Here is a 27,166-nt window from a genome sequence, read left to right on the forward strand (position 1 = left end):
CACAGGATGTATGTCAAGGTCCCTTTGTCCCCGCAGCCCCACCAACACCTGTCGCAATGTGAGGGTTTGATTTTGTGTATTCTAACTGGTATGTAGTACCAATGTGAGGTAATCTTAGACAGTGTCTCTGTGAGGGCCGTGTTGCGAGCTATGTGGCGAGCACGATAGGCTATGTTCTCCCATTCTTTTGCGTTTAAGGACCGTCTCAGTTCCTCTTCCCATCTTGCCCCCCTGCGCGGAATGAGTGGCCCTTGGTCTGGAGAAGGAGCGCATATAGTTCTGAGATCATGCCTTTGTCAGATGATTTAGCTAGGAGCCACCTTTCAAACTAATCAGGCGGTGCTGCGCCTTGGCACGATTGGGGGGGTGCATGATCCAATGCCTCAGTTGAAGGTAATTGAAATTTTCCGCTTCTGGTATCCCAAAGATTTCCTGCATCTGGGAGAATGAAAGCAGGCCCTCCACATCTAAGAAATGGCCCATAGTGCGGCATCCTGACTCTCTCCAGACTGCGAAATACGAGGCCATCAATCCAGGCGTAAAATCCAGGTTCTCACAGAGAGGGGATAGTGAAGACGGGTAAGTGGTGAGACCTAGTTTAGTGCTGGTGCGGTTAGTGTTACCTGGGTTATCAGGGACACGTACAGGCTTCTGGGTCTGTGTGCTTTGGGAAGGAACGGAATTTTCAAGAGATCGGTGACTGCCACCACCTTACCCTGGAAGAGCCAAGGCTTTTCCGATTCAGATGCGTCACTTTTAGCACAAAGTACCTCAGTTGCATCACAATTCAAAGATGAAAGCAGGTGCAGGGGATGTGAGGTGCCAAACAAACAAAGCAATACATTGGTTTCTTACTCCTACAGGAAGTTATGCATCAGTTCCTTACTGCCAGGGGAGGTGATGCGTTGATTCCTTACTGCAACACATGGGAGGTGATGTGTCAATTCCTTACTGTGAAGGGAGGCTATGCATCGATCTCCAGACGCAATGCCTCGGTTCCATACTGACGGGCAATACCAGGAAAAAACTTGCCGCACAGGGACAATGCGTCGAAAATCCAGACATGCTGGGTCAATGAGGCGGCAGTAGAACTGATGCTGTGTCGATTTCCCAGTCCCTAAGAAGGTGATGTGTCAATTTCTTCAGCTGCACAGCACGGTTGACGTCAGAACTGGTGCCACAGACGTCGGTGACACAGTGTTCGGGACTCAGGCGCCAGCGACCTTCCAACCACACGGCAAGCACTGTGTCGATTCTTCAGCCACTTAGCGGGGATACATTGGTTTTTCAACTGAACGGCTACGATGCGTTAGGAAAAAAGAGGCACTGACAGTTGATGCATGCATTTTCTTGCTTCTTTTGCAGAAGAGCCACCTCCAAGGCCCAGAACTGGAATTGGAACCACTTGGCAGGCCAGAACTCCCAGCAGAGAAGTTTAGGGGCTGCAGATTAAGTTTTTGATGGACCTGAGACATCTTAACAGGAGGCAAGCACACACTAGCCTTTGGAGAACCTTGGCAAGCAGGATGTAGAAAGCAAGTCTAGTCCTTTCTCTGCCCAATACAAAAGCAGCAAGCAGTAGTGCACAACACCCTGCCATTCCCTGACCTGGCTCCAGACACACTACTGGCAGGTGGAGGCAGCATTGTGTGAGGACAGGCACAGCCTTATTCAGGTGTCATTGGGAACTGCTCCTACCACTCTAGCTTGGTAAGGCCCATCAGTCTGGTGATGGCCATTCGGGATAAGCAATGCACACTTCAGTTCCCTTTGTGTGACTGATTAAAGTGAATGCACAAGAGCCCAACTGTCATCCTAACCCAGACATGGATTCCATAGACAGGCTGAAGCACAGAATGGTTAAGCAATAAATGCCAACTTTCTTAAAGTGGCGTTTTCAAGCACAATTTAAAAACCAACTTCACCAAAAGATGTAATTTTAAATTGTGAGTTCAGAGTCCCCCAGCTCCAAATCTCTATCAGCACTCAATGGGAAATTACACATCAAAGATTTTGCAAGGCAATATCCATGTTACCCTATGGGAGAGAGAGGCCCCGCAATAGTGAAAAACGATATTAGCAGTATTTCACTACTGATGTAAAGCACATCAGTACATGTTCTCCATTTTAAATACACTGCACTCTGTCCATGGGGCTACCTTGGGCCTGTAACAACTAACGGGTGGGAGGAGGGTCCAAGGGAATATTTAGAGACCTAGGCACAGTTACAGCCCCTTAAACAGAACATATAACCTACGAAAGAATAACTGTGGGTCTAAGTAGTCTATGTGTGTCTCAACTCATACAGGTACATGCATCATAGAATGGTTTTGCGATTCCTTATTAGCGATTTTTAAGGAATCGCAAATAAGGAATCGCAAAACGGAATGCATGAAAAAATTTGCGATTTCCTAAGGAATCGGTAAAATTTGCAGAAAAAATTGCGATTTCCCAATTTGCGAAATCGCAAATAGCGAAATCGCAATTAGCGAGTTCGCAAATTGCGATTGATTGATTCATTGATGCATGTTGATGACATCACAACCAGGAAATGTACTGTCCAAGCCTCATTTTCACTGCTGAGGCTCAGGGAGGAGGAGGGAGCTGGCTCTGGGAGCAGAGGAGAGTGAGAGGGAGAGGGAGAGAGACTGTTTTACACCTGGAAAGAACTGCAAAATGGAAGCTGACAACCAAGCACAGGACAGCCAAAGTGCAAGGAAGAGAAAAATGAAATTCTCAGAAAAAGAACTTGAGATTTTAATAGAGGGAGTAGTGCACAGCAATGACAAGCTGTTTGGGAAAGCCTCACTGAAGGTTCCAGAGCAGGAAAAACGCAAAATATGTATCCGGATTCAGAACAAAGTAAATGCCATAGGGGTCACTCACCGTTCAACAGAGGAACTTAAGAAGAGATGGTACGATTTACGCAGTCGTGCCAAGGCAAGCATTGCAGACTGTATGAAGGAGGCACAGAAGACAGGAGGGGGCACACCACCACACACAGGAAACACTCCCATGGAGGATTTGGTGGAGTCTACCATCCAGCCTGAAGCAGTTGTTGGAGTCATGCAGCTGGACACCTCCGGAGCTGCACACACCTCAGCAGGTAAGAGAAATGCATGTGTCAATAGCCACAAGTACATAAGTTAGGATGTCAGTAGACCATAGCATGAGCACACACTGTAAAGCCTGTATCCTATTAGATTACTGAGGAAAGTGCATTATGGGAGTTGTAGTCTGGCTAAGTACTGACAATGAGACACACACAGAAATACCCAAAAGTGTTAGAAATACTGTAGCAGATGTTAAGAATATGTATAATTTTATTAAATTAGAACTGTGACATGACCTCACAAGCATACATTGCTGCCGTTTTGCACTGTTTCACCTCAGAGATGCAGAACTCAATGAAGCCGGGGACATCGATGGGCAGGAAATGCAACACAGCAGCGCATCCGAACATGAGGACATACCAGCTCTGCCAACTACGCAGTCACGTGTGCCTCATTCCCGTAGGACACCTGTCCCAACACTGCGTCCCATGGCTTCCGATGATGAGGGCAATGCTGCACCTGCAGTCCGTGTACGGCAAACAGACATCGCAACACCCAAACCAACACAGACCCTGAGAGGCTTTTGTAGATCACAAAGGAGAAGACGCAGAGCACGCAGACCACAGCAGGTGGAGGCGAGAAATCCAGTCTGGGGTGGCTTGGAGGGACAGATGCTCTGCTCACATCGCCTGCAGAGCAAGAACACTCGGTTAGTGAAGGAGGAAATTGCACAGATGTCAGGCAACATTGCTGTACTGGCCAGTAGTGTCCAGGAACTCACAAAGGTCATGCAGGAGGGGGATGCATCGCGCAACAGACAGCACCGCCAACTGATGCAGCAACTCAAACACCAAAGGAAGACCAGCAATAGTCTGGCCACAGCCACGACACTGCTGGCGCGTAGATCAGTGACTTTGCAGACGGAAATGTGTCACTGTAGTGGAGATGTTGCGAAAGCACTGCATCAAGTGACTAATGCAGTAGACCTGATGAATGCATCTGGTAGGCAAGTGCACATGACTGCACAGGATGACAGTAGTGAGTGTGCCTCAAGCATGACCAGTACTACAGTGCCTGTTGCAATAGCTGTGAGACGTACTACTTGCAGCGCTACCCCATCCACTGCCAACGAAAGGCAAGAAGATGCAGCGCAAGACAGACATCTGGGTGTTCGAGGGAAAAAACGCTAGTCTCCCATCCTGACATTTTGAGTGAAATGGTGATTTAACCATTGACATGATGTGACCATATCACTGACTTTCAAGTACATTTGATTTAAATTTTCTCTTTGTTTTCAAATTCTGAGTATAGTGACATTAGTCACTTTTGGCTGTTTGCTTATGTTCACCGGTCACAATACATTTACATAAAGTATACTTAGCATTTCATTGAATGTGTTTGTGCCTTCTTTACTCACCTCAGAAGTAATTCTGTGTAATCTCCAATCTGCGCCTGCGACCTTCTGCTGCGCCTGTGCCTTGTTGGGCAGGGTGGTGTGGCACTTGCTGGTTTCCGTCCTCCAAGTCACTGTCGGACAGCTCCACTTCCAATCCTCCCTCTGTTGCAATGTTGTGCAGCATGGCATATGCTGCCACTATCTTGCAGCATTTGACGGGACTGTATTTCATTGCACCTCCGGTCTTATGGAAGCTCTTGAGTAGGCCAAATGAGCGCTCAGTCACGTTCCTCGTAGAGATATGTGCTGCATTGTATCTCCTTTGTGCGGCTTTGGCTGGATTTAGGTATGGTGACAGCAGGTAGTTTCGCAAGGCGTATGCGCTGTCACTTACATGAGAGGGTAGAAAGGCTGTCAGTGGTTGTTTGAGTTTTACATTTGTACATTGAATGGAAAGATGTTTTGCAGATAATTACCTAGCAAATGTCCCTCTCCAAACTCTCCCCTTGCTAGACGGGTCTGAATGCCACTTTGCCTGAAGATATACGAATCATGTGCACTGCCAGGGAATTGTGACACGATGTCCGTTATGATGTTCTTTGCATTGCACACCACCTGAATATTCAGGGAATGATAACTTTTCCTATTGCGATACATATATTCATGAGCTGCTGGGGGACATATCGCCACATGGGTGCAATCAATACAACCCAGTACTTGGGGGAAGCCAGCAATTTGATAGAACTCCTGCTTGGTCCTAGCTATTTCAGGGGCTGTGGTAGGAAAACGTATGTGGTTGTGTATCCGTACCATCATAGCATCAAGGAAATCAGCCAATATTCGTGACATTGCACTTTGAGACACACCTCCTGCTACTGCTATGACTCCCTGAAAAGTGCCTGACGCCAGTAGATGTAGGCAACATAATACCTGCACATGCGTTGGAATTGCATTGGTCCTATGGGTCTGTCGTTGCAGGATGGGTCCAGTTCATGGATCAGATCATGTATCATTTGGCCATTCAGCCTATACTTGTCATATATTTCATCTTCCTCCTGATCAAGCAGAGTGACGCGTATTCTGAAGATGCGCTCATTGATTTGCCTTTCTCTCTGTTGAGCCGCTTGCAGCCTCATCCTCCTCGCCATCAGGTACAGAGAAGCCATTTTGGAAACTGGGGCCTCATTGTGGGTGTGTTTACATATGTTTCCGTTGGTGTTCAGCTGTTTCTGATTTACACTAATTTTTACCACCTGGTTGGGTCCCTTCTTAAATTGCGATTGCAAAATAGCGATTTTCATCAAAATCGCTATTTGCGATTTTTCATGAATTTGGATTGCAATTCCTTATTTGCAATTCTTTCTTTGCGAATCGCAAACGGGAAATCGCAATGGTTTTCGCAGAATTTTTTTGCGATTCCTTGATTTTGCGAACATTTTGCGATTTTCGCAAAATTAAGGTTCATGCATTTCTACTCTTCAAATTGCGATCGCAAATGCCTTATTTTTGCGATTCGCAATTTTACCGAATTCGCAAACCCTTGATGCATGTGCCTGATAGTGTCCAACATGTATACTAACAATGCATACAACAGGATATTACACAATGTGGAAGAATATCCATCAGTTACTCAAACTGTGCCGCCCTTTCCATCATTTGGACCACTTCACAGAGTGGGGAGTCCATGTTGTTGCCACTTCACCAAAGATTAGTAGTGAAATGACTAACCTAGTGTGTATTGGAACTCAGGAGGTTAACAGCTAGTATGTGTTGGCAACTGAAAGCAGTGTGTGAAAAAATGCGAATGAAAAGAAAAAGTGCTCTTTAAAATTGGAGAGTGAACGCAAACAACACTTTATTCAATAGCCGTCCACTTCCACTTCCAATATTTAAAAACAATGTGAGTGCAAAGAATCAGTAGGTTTAATAAATAGCTACTGACTTGATGTTTCAGGTCGACATGTTTCTGCAGATATTATGATCCATTCAGGTATCTACTGCTTCATCAGGACCACTATTAACTTTGCGACTGCTTTATACTACATACATTTTTTTTAAAAGGTCAGAATAAATGATAAAGATATCACCTGCTCAGTCCTTTCAGTCCTCCTGTGTGGAGGGGATGTTTCCAGGCGTAGGAGATACCAAGACACAGACACAGACACAACATAGACAGAAAAAGAAATGGAGATAACAGTACTATCATTAGTTAAGTTATCATTTATGTGAGCCAGTCTAGTGATAATGGCTCATTACTGTTAATTCAGCTCTACCCATCTCGATATGATGGGAAAACCTCTAGCTCACCTTGAACGTGAGAGGAACGTGCATCTCCTCACCTGGCTACAGCTCAGGATTGTGGGGCACCGCTCTGTAATTTAGAGAGATATATGCAAACCAGTGATAATTAACTAAGCGACGGATGAGCAGTGTTAAAATAGTGTTAAAATAGACTCTTCCTTCCAGGTCTAAAATCGCGATTAGAGCTGTTCATATGTAGAATACAGCAAGCTAGTTATGAGAAAATGATGTAGGTAATAAAAGCAATCAATCCTGTCGGGTACCTCGTCATTGTCTGCTCATAATTGGAGCTGACTAGCCTCAAAACATCTAAACTACTTCAGAGCATCTTAATATTATCATTATCATAGGCTAGGGGCGTTATTGCAAAAGAGGGCTGGAATCATTTTTGCAAAAGCTAGTTGTTAAATCCCCTTCATTTGAAAAAGCAACCCCACTATTTCTGAAAAGATCGGTATATATCTTGTTCACTACCCAGCAACCATTGGTGCCAAGTAAATATCCAATTTGAGTAAGAGCCGGACAAAAGAGAATGTCCCTATGTTCGTATAAGTAAATACACCGCATTAGAAGCCAGATGCGGCGTATTTAACGGGTCCGCTCTAGAGGTGTAGCGCTAACTCAGGTTGGCGCGGGCAAGTGGTCTAAGTAAAAAACAGTCTGAGTAAAAGTGTGCTCAGTTGACGGGAAAAACCGTTGTTTTAATGACGAGATTTCGGAACGACAGAATATCAGTATCCGAAGCCATAGAAAGCAAAACTATAGACTAGACACAGGATATATAGAGCTCTAGTAATGGTACTCACCTGCCCGTCGGTACTCCACGCAGCCAACCGGGCTGTTTGGGGAGATACCGGGACAGTCCGGGAAGCCATCTTTGTTTTACATGGGGTGCGATCTGATTGGACCTTGGTTACGTCGTCAGAACGCGATGTAGGATCTTGGGGAATGTAGTTCCCAAGTAATAATCTCTTAAGTGGCGTTCAAGAAATGTATGAAGCCTGCACTTGCGAGCCCCCGATGCCTCTGGGGCATGTAGTTAGAATACCATGGTGTTTCTATTCCGTAGTTAGATCACGGGCCGAACTTCAGATCGAGAATATGTTCAATAGATTCGCCCGAATTTATTTAAGAATGTATCAACTGGAAGTTGATAATGTGAATCAATTTGATGCAATATATGACCCATATCGACCTTGGGCCTACCTTAGGGGTTCCTTAAATATAATAAGAGGAAAGGTTTGTGCCTAGCAGATGGGTGCATTTGCCAGGTCAAAATGGCAGTTGAAAACTGCACACACAGACACTTCAGTGGCAGATCTGAGATATGTTTGGAGAGGTACTCAAGTAAGTAAGTTTTTATTTATGTTTTGGAACTCGTGAGAGGTCCACATAAAATTTACATACACAATAACAATCCAATAGTACACAAAAAAGAAAACAACACACATATTAATACAGATCTAAAAAGCATTTAAAAAAGTTAAAAATTCTGGAACAAAACATTTCATTGGGGGGCTTAAGAATAGCATCAGAAAAGGCACTAGCAGATAAAATTCCAAGTTTTAAGCAAATTGGTCTCACCCATTTACGACGAGATTTTGTCAAAGCCGGACATATGAATAAGACGTGGGTGAGATCTTGGATCGAGATGTTACACAAGGTGCATTTGTTAGAGGAACCATTCCACTTGGCTAAAAGGTTATTCAGTGGTAGCATATCTTGCCCTAATAAAAACCAAAAACGACGGATGCCGTGGGGGAGATTCCAAGTAGCATAGAGTTGCATAGTTTTAAGATTATAGGAATTAATCACCGGCAGATCACCTTTCTTTGTCCTTATCTGGTCCCTATCCAACGAGAAACTTAGCTTCCACGTTGCTAATTTTAAGGATGCTTTTAACTGGTAAAGAGATAAAGAAAAAAGGGTAGATTCCTCCAATTGCAATAACGTGACCGCCTTTCTGAAGTTTTTTACAATTGGGGAAAACTCCTTTAAAGGACCTAATAATTCCTTTTGGATAAGGTGTCTTAATGTGGCTGGTTCACATTTAGCTAGGTGAAAAATCCATCTTACTATCCCAGCTAAGCCCTGAACCCAACTACTTCTCATGCCATACTCAAGCCTAAGAGAGGCTGCAGAGCAGGCAGAATTAACAGAGGTTAGTTGTCGCAGGAGTCTACCTTCAATAGTGTGGAGAAATCCCCAGCTACTCACATCAATAAGTTCAGTGCCATAGAGCAGGGAAGCCGGGATTTTTGTGCGGTAAGCTTAGAGCAAATAGGGAAAATGCCGTTTTCCTGTGGCTTTATAGAGTGCATTTAGGCCCTTACCCTGCATCAGAGCCTTGCGCGTGTTATTCTCAATGTGGGCCTTATTGTTCATATTACCACATATTATTTTCCCTAAAAACGTATAGGATTTCACAATTTCTAACTTTTGGCCGCCTATTGACCATGTGAAATTCCCATGAGAGTATCTTTTCTTTCCGGTCAAACACATAACCTTGCTTATGGAGATGTTTATCTGTAAAAAATGCAACTCTGCGAACACATGTAATGCATGCAGACGATTTTTCAAGCCTTTCGGTGTCAGATCTAAGAACAGTATATCGTCAGCATACATTAGACATGCAATAGCTTTATCTCCCAAAACAGGGGCAATACCACTACTCAGAGACAGAGCTTGAGGGAGTTCATAAACATAAAGGGAGAATAATAAGGGGGCCAGTAACCATCCTTGTTTGAGACCATTGGCAGAGGGGATGGAGTGTGACAGACCTCTTTCCCCTCCCATCATTATTCGGCACCAGGTATCCGTATGGAGGTCCTGTATTAAATCCAACAGTAGAGGTGACATGCCTAAGGCCGATAGTTTCCTCCACAGCAAGGGTCGGTCAACTTTATCGAAAGCTGTGGAGAAATCTATGAAGGCTGCATATACTTTTCCACCTCGGACCGTGATATATTTATCCATTATCACTTGTAAAGCTGTTAGATTATCCAGGGTGCCGTGGCCTTTACGGAAACCCGTTTGCTCAAAAGGAAGAATGTCACACCGATCCACCCACTCAGTCAATAATTTCAACAGGCATTTAGCAAAAACTTTGCCGATGGCGTCCAGGAGAGCAATCTGGAGGTAGTTTTGAGGAGAAAGTCGATCGCCCTTCTTGAAAAGGGGGACCAAAATACTCCCTTTCCACGAAGGAAGGACCGACCTGCTTAAAAAGCAGTAGGCAAATACAGGAAAGAGAATTTTACTCCATTTTAAACTACTCTGCTTTAAGGCAGAAATAGGCAGCTCGTCTGGACCCATAGCTCCAGATGAACGCATTTCCATTATTGCCTGTTCTATAGACTTTTCAGACGGAGATTCCTCTATGGCCCAAGGAACCACCTTGAAACTTCCAGCGGGAACAGAAACGCCATTACTTGCATAAAGGTTTTTTATATGGTCAACCCAGATACGTTCCTCAATAGGAATGGGTGTGGGAATCATCCTTGCACCACAACCCCTACCTATTAAAGACCAGAAAGTTCTTGCTTCGCCATGAAAAGTTGCCTCCCTCAGTTGTATCCAAAGTTGGTCCTCCATATCTTTACGTAATCTGAATTTCAACCTTTTCCTTCTTCTTTTTAATAGGACTATACATCGAGATCTTTCGGGGAGAATATTCAAATATTGGTCCCTTACCAATTTATTTATTTATTTATTCAACAAACGAAGGGAACTAGGAGGAGGGTTCGGGAGCCTATCTCTTTTGGGTTGTCTAGCTAAAGAAGTCACTTTCACCAATAGATCTGAAAAACGTACAATTTTAGCACCAACCCAGTTGACCAAATCAGAGATTGCTTCATCAAGAATGCTCTCCAGCCCACTAAGGGCCTTTATATCCCAATGACATCTCCCTGATTAGCTACCGAAACTGACCAAGTCCCTATTTAGCGACCAACGGTCAGACATGGGAGGTAGAATGTTTAAAGAGATGGCTAAGGTAGAATGGTCGCTGAGACACGTTTTAGAAATCACCAGATCATTCAATAAAACAAAAGTAGAATTATCTGCTATAACATAATCCAATATTGATTCTCCCTGGTATGATTCATGTGTGAAATTTGCCGGGGAATCAGAAGGAAGTCTTCCATTGACCACGATCCCATCCAACTCGAGTACCTCTTCCAAAAGAATTTTCCCTCTTTTATTAGTTTTAATGTTCCCAGGCAAAACAGCTTGGGGAATGTGCAGAGATTCTTCCCTATATTTATTTCTAAATAAAGACAAACTTGAGTTAGAAATTTTACAATTGAAATCTCCACCCAAGATTATATGAGCAGATGGAGTATTCTCACGCACTTTCTTAGCATAGGAAAAAACTTTCTTCAAAATTGGATTAAAATACTCATCGGGAGGAATATACACATTAATCAAAACCAGTGGGGAAGGAATTTCCACATTATCAAGACAGAATAATGTTACGGCCTGAAACAGGTTACTAGGATCCAAAAAATGTGAGAAATTCCATTTTATCCGGTTTGCTAAACAACAGGCAATACCCCCTCTTGCATGGCCTCTTAAAGAAGCGGAGGCTTTACCCTCCAAAATAATGTAATCACTTCCCACAATAAGATTTTCAGTGCGCCAAGTCTCTTGGAGACAAATCACACTGGCCCCAGAAGATAGAAGGAACTCGATTTTTTCAGAGTTATTCTTTACGCCAGCTGTATTCCAAGACAGGATTTTTAAATTACTGCTAAAGATCAGATCGCCTTTCCAGACTCATTGTGGGTTTCTTCGCAAGAACACCCGGCAGCCAATTCCAACGGGAGCTCTCGTCTTCATTTCTATTACGCACAGAAAGAAGAGGAGGATTAATTTCAGATATGCAGCGAATATTTTTAGAAAAGAAGATTTTTAAGTCATTGTAAGCGTCAAAACGTTCTTTCCTACCCAGAGCTGTAGGGAAAAGAGGGGTAGTAGAACATGATCCCCTTGGGGATTTAGATAATCTATCCTTCAAATCATTTCCCCAAAAAGGCGTGAAATAAATCCCCCTACTCTGAAAGCTCTCAGAACACTGAAGAATCAAATTTACAATGAGCTTAGAATGGAATTTAGCCCTCGTTAGAAATAAAAATCAGGTCTATATCCGAAGATTGGATTAATTCTAATTTTTCGGACTCATGAAAACATTTAAGAAGAGCAGCTCTATTCAAAATACAATCAGCCTCGAACAGAGGAGAGAAATCAAGGATAAATGTATTTATGTTTTCCTCTTTCCTGAAGTCAGTGGTTCTGCTTGTATCCTCTACACCTACCTTCAAGCCGGAAAATGACCTAGCCAATGGGTTAAGAACTGACAAACCCGTATCCAAAGGATTATTAGTAGTCACCCCTAGCTGACTTGGCCTAAGTAACTCACTCTTAACAACATGGCAACCACCCTTTACAACATTAGAGACAGTAGAGATAGGATTAGAGGTAGGATTAGAAGCCAATCTGGGAGGGGCTGACATTTTTTTGTTAGAAATAGTAATTAGTTCTAAGGGAAGAGGTTGCTAAAGGTCATGAATTACTTTTGAGACCCCCACCATATCTTTAACCCCACTTGGAAGCCCCTCAACAACATCTTCTTTGATGGAGGTTTCCTGCTGGACTTCAAAGAAGATTTTCCTCTGCCTATTTTTTTCAATCCTACGAATTAACTTCCTTTTATTTCTTCCCTTCTTATTTAATTTCCCAATTTTTTATTTTTTCCCACTAACAGCCGCTCCCGAAACTACCCTATTTTCCTTGTCATTCTGTTGATTAAAAATAGCAAAACATTCCTTTTCCTGCTTCACGCTCAAGGCGGCTGGAGCTACAACTATAGAGCTATCATGCTCCACCACACAATTAGATGCAAGTATATGTATAGGGGAGACCAACTTTTTACCAACTATAGGCACTTGGGAAACATCGGAGGGGACAGGTACACTCTCTGATAATGTGTTATTCAACCCATTGTCCTCCGGAGAACTGACACCAAAGTTAGAGAGAGGAACCCTCTCCTAACGATTATTTAATAGCACTTTTAGGATTTGCGTTACCGTTTCCAAAACGCAATCCCAGCCCCCTACAAATTTCTCCAATAAAGATAATATAGAGGAAAGCAAACATTCCAATGAAATCAGAGACTCGAAGATAGGTTTATCAAAACTAACAGGGTTAGAATCGTCTAGGCCTGTTATGTTAAGGACGGGACTCATTGAAGTGCTGTTAGCGAGGGATTTATTAGAAGGAGTATTACTGTATAGTTGGAGGCCAGATGGAACGAATGTTGCCGGAGTCTTTGCAAGAATGGAGAGCTTGCTAGGCTCATCAGCAACATAGCGTTTGTAGAGCTCCAAGTCCGTTTCAGAGGATACGGATTTATTACTCTCATCTTCTCTCTGAATTAATAAGCTAGAGGAAGATTTTTGAATTGACCCGCTAGGGCGATGTTTAGGAAGATGCACAATGGAATTGGGGAGGGGGTTATGAACTAAGGCCTTCACACTTTCACTTTTGAGATTATTCACAGGGGTACAGTAAAGATTTGAGGGCAATGAGGCAATTTCAGCTACATCATTTGTATAAGTTTTGACCTCTTCTTTTTTGTTTGACCCTGATGATCTCTCAGAAACACAAAGGTCCTTTACAGGAAATGGATCTATCATATCCTTACTGATTTCGGCCTTATCATCCAAATTAGGTTTTGCCATTGCCGCTTTATTCGAACCCCGTTCCCACAGACTAAATAGCTGGCAGTTTCCCTTTAAGAGTTTTGTAAGACCACCCTTATTTCTAAGTGGGTTAGATTTAGTTTTGGAACATACTCTGCCCAGCAAGATTCTTCCGGACCTTAGTTGCTTAGCGGTCATCCTTAGGCGTGAACCTGGAGACTCTTAAATACAATATCACCTAATAGAGCTTTCAACAGCACTTATTTAATGTGATGGACCACACAATTATTTAACGAGATCAAAAAGTTAGGGGGTAAGCCCAGCTCCAGCCTTCCTCGGCCTCTGAGAGCCTCAGAGGGTCCGCCCTTTGTCCGCGCTTCGTCCGGGTCTCGTCCCGCTCGCGTCCCGCTTCGCGTGGTGCCCTAACTGCTTATGAGGCCTTCAACAAATGAGGGGGCTCAGCTGGTAGGGGGGCGGGGCCACTGCGGGAAGAGGCTACAGCTGATTCAAAGCCTCGCAGTCCCGCAGCGGTGAAGCAGCAGGCAGTAGCACTCTGGGAAAGCGAGTGCAGCGCTACTATCGTCCTTCCTCAGCCCCAGCAACAGCACAGCCTGTAGGACTCCCAGTCCTCCGCGGGAAGCAGCAGCAAAGTTCAGCGTCAAAGAGCTAATCAGTGAGTGGCACCCGCGAAGCGGGTGCCGCTAAAAGTTATCGGCTCAGCTGGTAGGGGGACGGGGCCGCTGCGGGAAGAGGCTACAGCTGATTCAAAGCCTCGCAGTCCCGCAGCGGTGAAGCAGCAGGCAGTAGCACTCTGGGAAAGCGGGTGCGCGCTGCTATCGTCCTTCCTCAGCCCCAGCAACAGCACAGCCTGTAGGACTCCCAGTCCTCCACGGGAAGCAGCAGCAAAGTTCAGCCTCAAAGAGCTAATCAGTGAGTGGCACCCACGAAGCGGGTGCCGCGAAAAGTTATCGGCTCAGCTGGTAGGGGGGCGGGGCCACTGCGGGAAGAGGCTACAGCTGATTCAAAGCCTCGCAGTCCGCAGCGGTGAAGCAGCAGGCAGTAGCACTCTGGGAAAGCGAGTGCAGCACTACTATCGTCTTTCCTCAGCCCCAGCAACAGCACAGCCTGTAGGACTCCCAGTTCTCCACGGGAAGCAGCAGCAAAGTTCAGCGTCAACGAGCTAATCAGTGAGTGGCACCCGCGAAGCGGGTGCCGCGAAAAGTTATCGGGTCAGCTGGTAGGAGGGCGGGGCCGCTGCGGGAAGAGGCTACAGCTGATTCAAAGCCTCGCAGTCCCGCAGCGGTGAAGCAGCAGGCAGTAGCACTCTGGGAAAGCGAGTGCGGCGCTACTATCGTCCTTCTTCAGCCCCAGCAACAGCACAGCCTGTAGGACTCCCAGTCCTCCACGGGAAGCAGCAGCAAAGTTCAGCGTCAAAGAGCTAATCAGTGAGTGGCAGTGAGAGGTACTCAAGTGGGGGGCACAATCTGTGATGTAGGCCCACTAGCACCATTGAATTTGCAGGCCCTTGGAAGACCTGGGGCACTTTATTAGGGACTTACTAGTAAATCAAATATGCCAATCATGGATAAACTAATTGCCATTACAGATTAGACAGAGAGCATATGTACTTTAGCACTGGTTAGCAGTAATAAAGGGCCCAGAGTGCTAAAATTAACAAAACCAGGTCAGAAAGAAATAGGTGGAAGAACGCAAAATGTTTGGGGATAACCATGCAAAAAGGGCCAGGTCCAACAGGTGTGCAGGCCCGCAGTTCTGTGCCTCCAGTGGAGAGATTAAAATGCTCTATGGGTACAAGTCCCCCACCCTCTGAAGTACAATATTTCCCAGTTGTTGCTGTGCCCGATCCTTCCTTATTGGGTAATTACCAAGCAACAGGTTAGAAAAATAGAGACAAATCAGTCACGCTAAATGGCATTGTTGGGTCCATGCCCACACTGTGCTTCTAATGGTATCAATCGGGTCTCTTGGGTGGGTGGGCTCATTGCAGATCACTGTTGTGAGTGGCAACGGGTGGGCATTGTCTGCCTCTATGGCAGTGTGGGGTAGGGGCACTGTGGAGTGTGGAGTAGAACTAGTATTGAAGGTATTGGATTTGCGCACAGTAGGAATGCAGTTCTAAATCAGCAATGCACATCCTTCCTTATCAAAAGGGCTGAGTCAAATTCTCCCAGGCCTGCTGTGTATTTCTCTAATCTTTATCCCCATATTTCTCCAATCAAGAAGATGTGCTTTGTGCTCTTGTCACTCAGAACCACTTCACTTTCTAAGTGCATAGTCTTGGGTATTAGCATCAGAATCCACTAAAAATATTCTTTTAAATCTCCAACCTCACACTCCCCCTACACAAAAAGATAGTTATATCTTTTTGTTGTAAATTAGCACTCCCACTTGGCTGATTCCTTATCTTGCCTTGTGGATGAGTTTTTAACACCAAAAATCTCATAGTTACTAATTATGAGTTCTTTAGTATTCTTAACAAGATTCCACTTTTCACACATTATATTCTATTCAATGTGTGCAACACAGACTTTGCCTCAAACACAACTCCTATATACATTTAATAATTGTTATTAGATTTTAAAATAGATTTTTTGCATGAAATGCTATTAAGTATCAAATATTGACCAGCACTACAAGACCACCCGCCTGTAATACAAAAACTAAAGAAAACCCATATAGGCACAGGTTGTTAGTCTTGATGGTATAATATGTGTTTCAAAGACAAATAAAAAACTTATGAAGGGTTAATCAGATAAGGCAGATAATCCATGAAATATACAAGAAGTAAATGAACATGACTTAAATACTGATGCTCCATCACACATTGAGCCCTTTCTGAATATTTTTGACAGTTCTAGCAGAGGACCTCATAACATTTCTTCCACTAAAGATATGCTGGCCAAATTACCATTCTTTTCCCCAGTATGCGGAGAACTCTAAAGGTACCCTGGATTTGTGAATTCTCCTGAAAAGAATCAAGAAATTAGCATAAATTTAGCAAAATGTAATTTTTGTGGAAAAATTACAATAAAGTGCTGTGCAAGAAAGTGTATGTTTATTTTCCTAAAATCATCATCAACTAAAGATTTTCTCTGCTGTGATCATCCTTTCCCTAGCTTTCAGAAACAGTCGCAACTGAGTTGTAATAGAAATATGTTTTTCACCAGTTTGTGCAATTTTATAAGTGGGAGGCAGTATTTATTAATTTTGTAGCTTCAACATACTTGCAGTTGGTGAGGGATAGAGGCATGAAATCCATGGGGGAATGTGGAAAGCTGCACCTTTATGGAAAGTAGACAAAAATGTGAATCCAGCAAGTGATCATTTGTGTAAATCGCTCCTGGTTTTTCCACAGAAGGTAATTGTTGAAATCAAAACATTATTAAAGTAAGTAGGTTAAAATAAAAACATGTGCAATGTTTTCATCTGTAATTGGCCGGTCTATTAAAGTAATATACCGTTTGTTACCTTCAGTGGTTCTTTTATTTATAGAGATGTACAGTGCTTGTTGGTTGTCCTAAAACACATGAGAGCCATCTACCAAGCTACAGCATAGAATGATTTTGCATAGAGTACTGCTCATACATCAATTCATAATGAAAAATGGGTATGAATGAAAGCCATGGAATATGCCAAGAATCTGAGTTTGGGTATAGTGTATATTTTGTATGACTTTGGGGATACCCATAATATAACGAGATAAAGAGATATCCTTCTTGCACACTGATTTATACTGGCTAGATGTTGGACAAGTTCTTAATGTGTCGACAAGTTCTTAATTTGTCTATGCGCATTTCAGCTTTTGAATGCCTTTTTCAGAACAGCCACAAAAAAGACCTAATTAGGGGGCCGATTAGGATTGTGGTGAATCCGCATCCTCCGGGTCGGCGGAAGCCACCGCCGGGCTGGAGGATGCGGATTCACCGCCTTGGTGAGGGAAAACACCAACCGCCAAATTACGATGGCGTTGGGATCAGCGGCGGATGGCAAGTCTGTCTGTCGCTGATCCGCGGTGGGTGTACGCAAATATGGTGGTGGTGTCTGCAAGACACCGCCAGCCATATTACGATACAGGCGGAAACATGCTTTTCCACGGCGGCTAATCCGCCGTGGAAAAGCATGTGGTCTTTTGTTTTTGGGGGCCCGTTGCGAGCCCCCAGGGTGTTGGGGGGTGGGGGGTGCACATGGGGGGTACCTATGGTACCCCCCGCATCTGCATGCACAATGCGGCAGGCACCGCGCGGTGCCTGCCGCTTTGTGCATGCAAATGCATAGCATGCGTGTTAGACCTGGCACCTTGGCGTGAGTTTCCCTTCCACTTTTTGCTGGTGTGCCTCCGATGTTTTGCTGGTTTTCCGATACTCAGGGCACTGCGCCACGGCCGACCCGTGCCGCAGTGCAAGTGCTCCCTACTGTAAATCGTACATGTGATTGGTATCCATGATTGGTTCATTGGATTTACTGTTAGTCCCTAGTAAAGTGCACTAGGAGTGCCAGGGCTTGTAGATGCCAATACTGCTAGTGGGCCTGCAGCGCTGGTTGCGCCACCCACAGAAGCAGCCGTAAGATGTGTCTTGGGACTGCCACCGCAGAACCCGCGTGCAGTCTCGTACTGTCATGCCGGCTGGGCAAGTGCAACCACTTGCCAGCCCCTAAACCTTCCCTTGACTGCATATTAGTCACCCCTATGGTAGGCCTGCGGGCAGGGTGCATTGTAGGTGTAAGGTAGGACAAGCCCTGATGTGTGTGGCATGTCCTAGTAGTGACTTACAACTAAATTCGTATTTCACTATTGAAGGCTACCTGCTCCCGTTAGGCCAGACTGAGCTGCTGGAATTATTACACCCTATAATCCCAACAGGCTCAGGGAGCATGGTAGAGAGTCGTGTTTAGTATGCCTGAACTCAGGATGATGAAATATTTCTTTTAGTAAAGTTTATTTTAATATCATGTGTTTGCAAATGCTACTTTTAGAAAGTTAGCATTTGCTTGCCTAACCATTTCAGCCCGCCTCTGCTGGTATGTGTATCTGACTGTCTGGGATGTGTGAGTGACAGGGCTTGGGGATGACAGGTGGTGAATGCGCAGATTACACCTTAGTGGGAGGTAGGAGTGGCTCTTGACTCTGGATCTTGCTGTGCTCTGCCACCACAATGCTGGCTCCACCCTCCTGGGGAGCGACTGATGACTCAGCCGACACCTGGCCCAGGAAGGGCGAAGCCCCATCAACAAGGTACTCTGGCTGCCCCTGTCCGCACAATGCTGGCTCCACCTCCTGTGGGGCGTCTGATGCGCCTGCCCCTCACACTGAAAGCAGAAGCCGGATTACGCCCACCAGAGTACTCAAGGACTGAAAGTGGCTATGCAAAGGCCCCCCTGGCCTGCGAGAACAAAAGAAATGCAGTATAAAAGTAGGAGCCCTGCTCCTTGAAAGTTAGATCCTGTTTGGGCTACAGAAGGAACTCTACCCGACGAGAAGGACCGGGAAGGACAAGGAAGAGTGCTGGCTCTTCCCTGTGTCTGGTGCCTTGCTGCAGAAGGAGAGGAATGGAAAGACTACAAGAAGACTTTTGCTTTGTGAAACTTTGTGCCAAACTCTGCTGAGAGATCTCCAAGGGCTTGCTGTTGAACTTGCCCCCTGACCAGCGCCCCAGGACCAGTGGGCGCTACATCCTGAAGAAAGCGACTGTGTGTGCTGCTTATCGCTGCAGTACTGACAGAGGGGTCTGGGAGCGCTGGGCAAGCCTGCCACGCTCCCCGTAACCAAGGCATCGACATCCCCCTGAGCACCGTGACCGGGGCCCAAAGCAACAGCGAGAGCAACGTGAGGTCCAGCCGGCGCTGGCCCGAGCACCGTGACCGCAACTGCACCGGGAGCCCGAGAGCAAAGTGAAGGAGGACCCGTCCGGTCCAAGCTCCCAAATTGACTGCGCTTCGAGCCGTCAATCCACCTGCAAAGACGGACAGCTGCCCTGTGATAACCCCCTCTGGTCAGTAGCCTGCCCGACAGCTCAGCTGTGAGCGCACAGCTGCAACCGGTACTTTGGCTGGGTACGTCCTGCACTTGGGGACCGTACTGCCACTTGCCGTCACCACACAGCCGCCGCCTCCAGGGTCGGAGCGAACGACGAGGAAAGGACCCTGCCGCCACAGAGCACGGCCGCCCCGGATGACCCGTGACCTGCCCGGCTGAGAGCCGCAGCGAACAGCGACCCCGGAAAAGCAACGCGACGTGGGACAGCTCCCATGGAAGCCGCCCGCTCCACAAGAATTTGAAAGGTACTGTGTTGTATCCTCACGGTGCGAGCGTCCTGCAACTCGAGCTCGCACCGCGCTATCTGCTCCCAACGCGAGCCGCCTCTGAAACCGAGGCTCGCACAGCTCCTGGCCCTCGAGGCCCACGCAGAGAGCGCATTGAGGCGCTACGAGACACTGAACCTTGTCGAACCTGGGCAGAAGGCCCAAAAGATTGCTTATTGCTAAAAGAGAACTGTGGCAACCTGAACTTAAGTAAACTGGAACCGCTATTGAAAGTTTGACAACTGTATTTACAAGCCTGCTTGAAATTTATATAAAGATATATATTTTTACGAATACAGTTTGGTGTCATTGTGTGGTGGGTTGGTTGTGACGGTGTGATATTGCAAATGTTTAACCCTATGTGCCCCAAAGATTAGCCTAAGACTGCTTAAGCCACACTACCTAGAGGGTAAGCAGAGGTTGTCTGGAAGGTAACCCTCAGCCCTGAGGAGGAAGAGAGAGTCCCTGCTTGTCGCTAGTGCTACACTGCGCCAACTAGAGCCTCCCCCTTCCTACATTGGACGCAGCGGTGAGGATTTTCGAATTTACATTTGCAGTGTTTATACCTTAACTTCTGACCATTGCACAGTGATTTCAGTCCAGTTACTTGGCTACAGGTTTTGTTGTAATTTTACAGAGAAAAGATCCCTAGCGAAGAAACCATGCCGGGCACGAAGAGCCTGGATGGAGCGGAGTCCACGACCTCCGAGATGTTGGAGGTGGAGTGGGACGCCGCAAAGCTGGACAAATACTCAAAGAATGAACTGAAGTTTTTCTGTAAGAAACTCAAGGTTCCGCACGCCGGTTGCAAGAACAAGCCAGAGCTCTACAAGGCCCTGAAAGCCTGGATAGAGTCCAGAAAGGCCCCGGAGGATCAAGATGCCCTCGCGGAGCAGGATGCAACTGAGGAGCAGAATGCACCTATGGATCTGGTGGATCTTGAAAGGCAAGACAGCGTGCACAGCTTTGGTAAAGGCCTGTCGCCAGAGGAGCTGGCCGACAGGAAGGAAACGAGGGATCATGAAAGAAAGCTGGCAGAATTAAAAATCCAACTGGAGCTTGAAACCAAAAGAATGGCGCTGGAAGAGCGAAAGCACCAAATGGATGACGAATTGAAAATGAGGGAGATGAGTCTTAAGGAGAGAAACTTGGATCATCCTCCCTCTGGTGGCAGCACATCGCCAGTGCAGGTAGAGTCAAGAGTGCACATCCCAAAAGATGTAGTTAAAGAGTTCTTTAAGGGGGATGACATAGGACAATGGTTTAGGGCGTACAAAGTAGCCATGTCCTCCCACCGGGTCCCTGACAAGGATTGGGGAGCGGGGTTGTGGGGAAGGTTCCTTAGCGAAGGGCGAGATACCCTGCTAGATTTACCCGTTGAAAACCAGAGGTCCTATTCCCACATGAAAGAAGCTTTGATGAACAGGTACGGGCTTACCCCTGAAATGTATAGACAGAAGTTTAGGGGATGTACTAAGCGGCCTGGGAATACGTATGTGGAGTATGTGACTTATTTTTGCAGAGCACTGGATGGTTCGGTGAAGGGTAGCAAAGTGAATGATTTTCAAGGTCTCTTTGATTTAATTGCATGGGAGCACTTGTCTGATCACTGTTTTCCTGAGTTACGCCAACACCTGATCGATAGCAAGCTGTCCAACCCGAGGAAGCTTGCTGAGGAGGCGGACCGCTGGCTCAGCACCAGGGTCCACAAGGGTCCAGTGGGAGACTCCGCCAAGAGTGGGCAGGGTCCCCAGCAGAAGAGTGGGGGGGACAAGGGAAAACAGAAAGGGTTCCAAAAAGGCCCCCAAAGTAATCCCCAAGGGGACCAGCAGAAAGGTTCTCAGCCTCCCCCACCCCCAAAGCAGAATGGGGCCCCGACAGGTAAACCTGTTCCAAAGGGGCCCTTCAATTGTTTCAAATGTGGTGAGCCGGGGCACATATCCAGTGACCCCAAGTGTCGCCTGTTTGGAAAACCAGCACCCACTGGTGCTCCGCCCCGTCAAGTGACTAGTGTTCACTTAGGAGAAGAAGTGATGGTCCCGGGGGGTGGAGATCCCGTTCACATGACCCTAGTCTCACTAGGAGACAGTGAGATGATCCCTACAAACTACCTGCCCTCTAACACTAAGAAATATGGGCAGGTGGGGATCATCAATGGTAAGGAAGCTAAGGCTCTTCGAGACACAGGAGCCAGTGTGACTGCAGTAAGGCAGCACCTGGTGTCTCAAGAGCAGGTTGTACCCCATGCCTACTGTAGGGTTATCAATGCTGATAATTCAGAGAGTCAGTGTCCGATGGCTCAAGTTCCCTTCGAGTGGGGGGGGGGGGTCTCTGGTACTCTGCAGGTCTGTGTGAGGAAAACCATGCCTGTTGAATGTTTGCTAGGGAATGACTTGGAGCACACCCCTTGGGAAAAGGTGGAGAAGACGACTCACCTGCGGATGGTGGGTCTGCCTGACTGGGCGTGCGTGACCACCCGGTCAATGGCAGCCAGTAGGGGTGATCAAGAGGTCCTGGGGCCTGAAGGAGAGGCCCAGGAACCGGCCTTAGGGAGAAGGCGCAGGGGGCACGGGAAACCGGCCCCTGAAGTTCCCACGGTCCAGGAGGAAGCAGACCCTGAGGGGGATGCCCTGGAGCCTACAGGGGAACAGATTGCCGAACTGGGGGACCTGCCTGAGCTGACCCATTGGCAGCAAGAAGGAGGACCCTCCAGGGAGGAATTCTGCAAGGAGCAGAAAGAATGCCCTTCTCTCGTGGGTATGCGGCAGCAGGCTGCAGACCAGGCCAATGGTGTTCAGGCCAAAACACATTATGTGTACTGGGAGAACGACCTCCTGTATTCAGAGCCTAAGGCTGCTGAACCTCGGTCAGCCCGTGTGCTGGTGGTACCCCAGAAGTTCAGAGCCTTCCTACTGGGTCTGGCTCACGATGTGCCTTTAGCAGGACATTTGGGGAAGGACAAGACCTATGACAGGCTTGTCACCCACTTTTACTGGCCCCAAATGCACAAGAGCTCAGACGCTCATTGTAGAACCTGTCCGACTTGCCAGGCAAGTGGGAAGAGCGGAGGAAGAAACAAGGCTCCCCTCCAACCCTTCCCTGTGGTCGGTACGCCATTCCAGCGAGTGGGTATTGATATTGTTGGGCCTCTGGACCCCAAGACAGCCATGGGCAACAGGTTCATCCTGGTCTTGGTGGACCATGCCACCCGGTACCCTGAAGCCATCCCTCTGAGGACAGTGACGGCCCCCGTGGTGGGACGTGCACTGATGGGAATTTTCTCACGAGTAGGATTCCCTCTAGAGGTGGTGAGCGACAGGGGGACCAACTTCATATCCAAGTATATGAAGTCCCTTTGGCAAGAGTGTGGTGTAACGTACAAGTTCACCACGCCTTACCATCCCCAAGGTAACGGGTTGGTTGAGAGATTCAACCGAACCCTGAAAAGCATGATCATGGGCCTGGAAGGTCCAATGAGGCGTAAGTGGGACGTCCTCTTACCATGCCTGCTCTTTGCATATCGCTAGGTACCACAGAAGTCCCTAGGGTTCAGTCCCTTTGAACTGCTGTACGGTCACCCCGTGAGAGGACCACTGAGTTTGGTAAAGGAAGGCTGGGAGCAATCTCCCAGGAAACCTCCCCAGAATGTATATAGCTACATGCTGGCCTTCAGAAACCAAACCAGGCGCTTCAGACAACTTGCCGAGGCAAATCTGGAAGCAAGCCAGGAGGAGATGAAGCGGTGGTACGACCAGAATGCCACTCTGGTCGAGCTTCAGCCTGGACAAGAGGTGTATGTCCTGGCCCCAGTGGAACCCTGTGCCCTTCAGGATAAGTGGACAGGTCCATTTGAGGTTGTGGAGCGCAAGAGCCCAGTGACATACCTTGTGGACATGAAGACGCCCAGGAACCCTTTGAGGGTCCTACATGTCAACCGCCTCAAGCCCCACTTAAGAAGGTCCGAAGTGGGCATGTTGTTGGCAACTGATGATGGAATGGAGGAGGAGTCGGAGCCTCTTCCTGACCTCTTAGTGGCCTGTGAGAAAGACGGGTCAGTGGATGGAGTTAACCTCTCACCCACCCTGACCCCCGAACAACAGGAAGACTGCCGCCAGTTGCTGGGGCAGTTTCCAGATCTGTTCTCCCTGGTTCCGAGTGTTACAGATTGGTGCGTCCATGATGTGGACACAGGAGACAGCTTACCTGTGAAGCATAAGGCTTACAGAGTGACTGACAGGGTCCGGGCCTGCATCAAGGAGGAGGTCTCCAAGATGCTTGCCCTTGGGGTGGTTGAGTCTTCCAGCAGTCCTTGGTCCAGCCCCGTGGTCTTGGTCCCAAAGGCTGCTGCGCCGGGAGCCACACCCGAACTCCGGTTCTGTGTGGACTACAGAGGACTCAATTCAGTCACGAAGACTGACGCGCACCCCATCCCCAGAGCTGATGAGCTCATTGATCGGCTAGGGGCTGCCCGGTTCCTCAGCACGTTTGATTTAACGTCTGGGTACTGGCAGATCGCCTTGACCGATGGGGCAAAGGAGAGGTCAGCATTCTCTACACCAGATGGGCATTTCCAGTTCCGGGTTATGCCATTTGGAATGAAGAATGCCCCTGCCACCTTTCAGAGATTGGTCAACCAGGTGTTGGCTGGACTGGATGAGTTCAGTGCCGCCTACCTGGATGACATCGCGGTGTTCAGTGGCACCTGGCCAGAACACCTGCGACACCTCTGGGAAGTGTTGATGGCCCTGCGCAGAGCAGGCCTCACAATCAAGGCAAGCAAGTGCCAGATTGGGCAGGGTTCAGTGGTGTACTTGGGACACCAAGTGGGGAGTGGCAAAGTAGCACCTTTGCAACCCAAAATCGAGACCATCCTGGCTTGGGAAACCCCCAAGACCCAGACTGCAGTGAGAGCCTTCCTGGGGCTCACTGGGTATTACAGGAGGTTTGTCAAGGGCTATGGCACGATCGTGACCCCCTTGACAGAGCTGACTTCGAAGAAGCAGCCCAGGAATGTGATTTGGACTGACACCTGTGAGAAGGCTTTTGACACCCTGAAGACTGCCATGTGCACGGCGCCCGTGCTCCTGGCTCCTGATTTCTCCAAGGAATTCATAGTGCAAACAGACGCTTCAGAGCATGGTGTAGGGGCTGTTCTTTCACAGATGACTGAGGAGGGCTTTGACCAACCCGTAGCCTTCATAAGTAGGAGGTTACTTCCACGGGAAAGTAGGTGGAGTGCAATAGAGCGTGAAGCATTTGCTGTGGTCTGGGCGCTGAAGAAGCTAAGACCCTACTTGTTTGGGTCTCACTTCCGAGTTCAGACGGACCACAGGCCCCTCAGATGGTTGATGCAAATGAGGGGTGAGAACCCGAAACTGTTGAGGTGGTCCATTTCTCTACAGAGTATGGACTTTACGGTGGAACACCGCCCTGGCACCGATCACGCCAACGCTGACGGTCTGTCCAGATTTTTCCGCCTTAGTGATGTGGAACTCCCTGGGGAAGGGTAGTTCCCCCCACATTTCAGCTGGAGGGGACACGTGTTAGACCTGGCACCTTGGCGTGAGTTTCCCTTCCACTTTTTGCTGGTGTGCCTCCGATGTTTTGCTGGTTTTCCGATACTCAGGGCACTGCGCCACGGCCGACCCGTGCCGCAGTGCAAGTGCTCCCTACTGTAAATCGTACATGTGATTGGTATCCATGATTGGTTCATTGGATTTACTGTTAGTCCCTAGTAAAGTGCACTAGGAGTGCCAGGGCTTGTAGATGCCAATACTGCTAGTGGGCCTGCAGCGCTGGTTGCGCCACCCACAGAAGCAGCCGTAAGATGTGTCTGGGGACTGCCACCGCAGAACCCGCGTGCAGTCTCGTACTGTCATGCCGGCTGGGCAAGTGCAACCACTTGCCAGCCCCTGAACCTTCCCTTGACTGCATATTAGTCACCCCTATGGTAGGCCTGCGGGCAGGGTGCATTGTAGGTGTAAGGTAGGACAAGCCCTGATGTGTGTGGCATGTCCTAGTAGTGACTTACAACTAAATTCGTATTTCACTATTGAAGGCTACCTGCTCCCGTTAGGCCAGACTGAGCTGCTGGAATTATTACACCCTATAATCCCAACAGGCTCAGGGAGCATGGTAGAGAGTCGTGTTTAGTATGCCTGAACTCAGGATGATGAAATATTTCTTTTAGTAAAGTTTATTTTAATATCCTGTGTTTGCAAAGGCTACTTTTAGAAAGTTAGCATTTGCTTGCCTAACCATTTCAGCCCGCCTCTGCTGGTATGTGTATCTGACTGTCTGGGATGTGTGAGTGACAGGGCTGGGGGATGACAGGTGGTGAATGCGCAGATTACACCTTAGTGGGAGGTAGGAGTGGCTCTTGACTCTGGATCTTGCTGTGCTCTGCCACCACAATGCTGGCTCCACCCTCCTGGGGAGCGACTGATGACTCAGCCGACACCTGGCCCATGAAGGGCGACGCCCCATCAACAAGGTACACTGGCTGCCCCTGTCCGCACAATGCTGGCTCCACCTCCTGTGGGGCGTCTGATGCGCCTGCCCCTCACACTGAAAGCAGAAGCCGGATTACGCCCACCAGAGTACTCAAGGACTGAAAGTGGCTATGCAAAGGCCCCCCTGGCCTGCGAGAACAAAAGAAATGCAGTATAAAAGTAGGAGCCCTGCTCCTTGAAAGTTAGATCCTGTTTGGGCTACAGAAGGAACTCTACCCGACGAGAAGGACCGGGAAGGACAAGGAAGAGTGCTGGCTCTTGCCTGTGTCTGGTGCCTTGCTGCAGAAGGAGAGGAAAAGGAAAGACTACAAGAAGACTTTTGCTATGTGAAACTTTGTGCCAAACTCTGCTGAGAGATCTCCAAGGGCTTGCTGTTGAACTTGCCCCCTGACCAGCGCCCCAGGACCAGTGGGCGCTACATCCTGAAGAAAGCGACTGTGTGTGCTGGTTATTTGCTGCAGTACTGACAGAGGGGTCTGGGAGCGCTGGGCAAGCCTGCCACGCTCCCCGTAACCAAGGCATCGACATCCCCCTGAGCACCGTGACCGGTGCCCAAAGCAACAGCGAGAGCAACGTGAGGTCCAGCCGCCGCTGGCCCGAGCACCGTGACCGCAACTGCACCGGGAGCCCGAGAGCAAAGGGAAGGAGGACCCGTCCGGTCCAAGCTCCCGAATTGACTGCGCTTCGAGCCGTCAATCCACCTGCAAAGACGGACAGCTGCCCTGTGATAACCCCCTCTGGTCGGTAGCCTGCCCGACAGCTCAGCTGTGAGCGCACAGCTGCAACCGGTACTTTGGCTGGGTACGTCCTGCACTTGGGGACCGTACTGCCACTTGCCGTCACCACACAGCCGCCGCCTCCAGGGTCGGAGCGAACGACGAG

Source organism: Lissotriton vulgaris, chromosome 11 (genome assembly GCF_964263255.1).
Source record: "Lissotriton vulgaris chromosome 11, aLisVul1.2, whole genome shotgun sequence".
Classification (NCBI taxonomy): Eukaryota; Metazoa; Chordata; class Amphibia; order Caudata; family Salamandridae; genus Lissotriton; species Lissotriton vulgaris.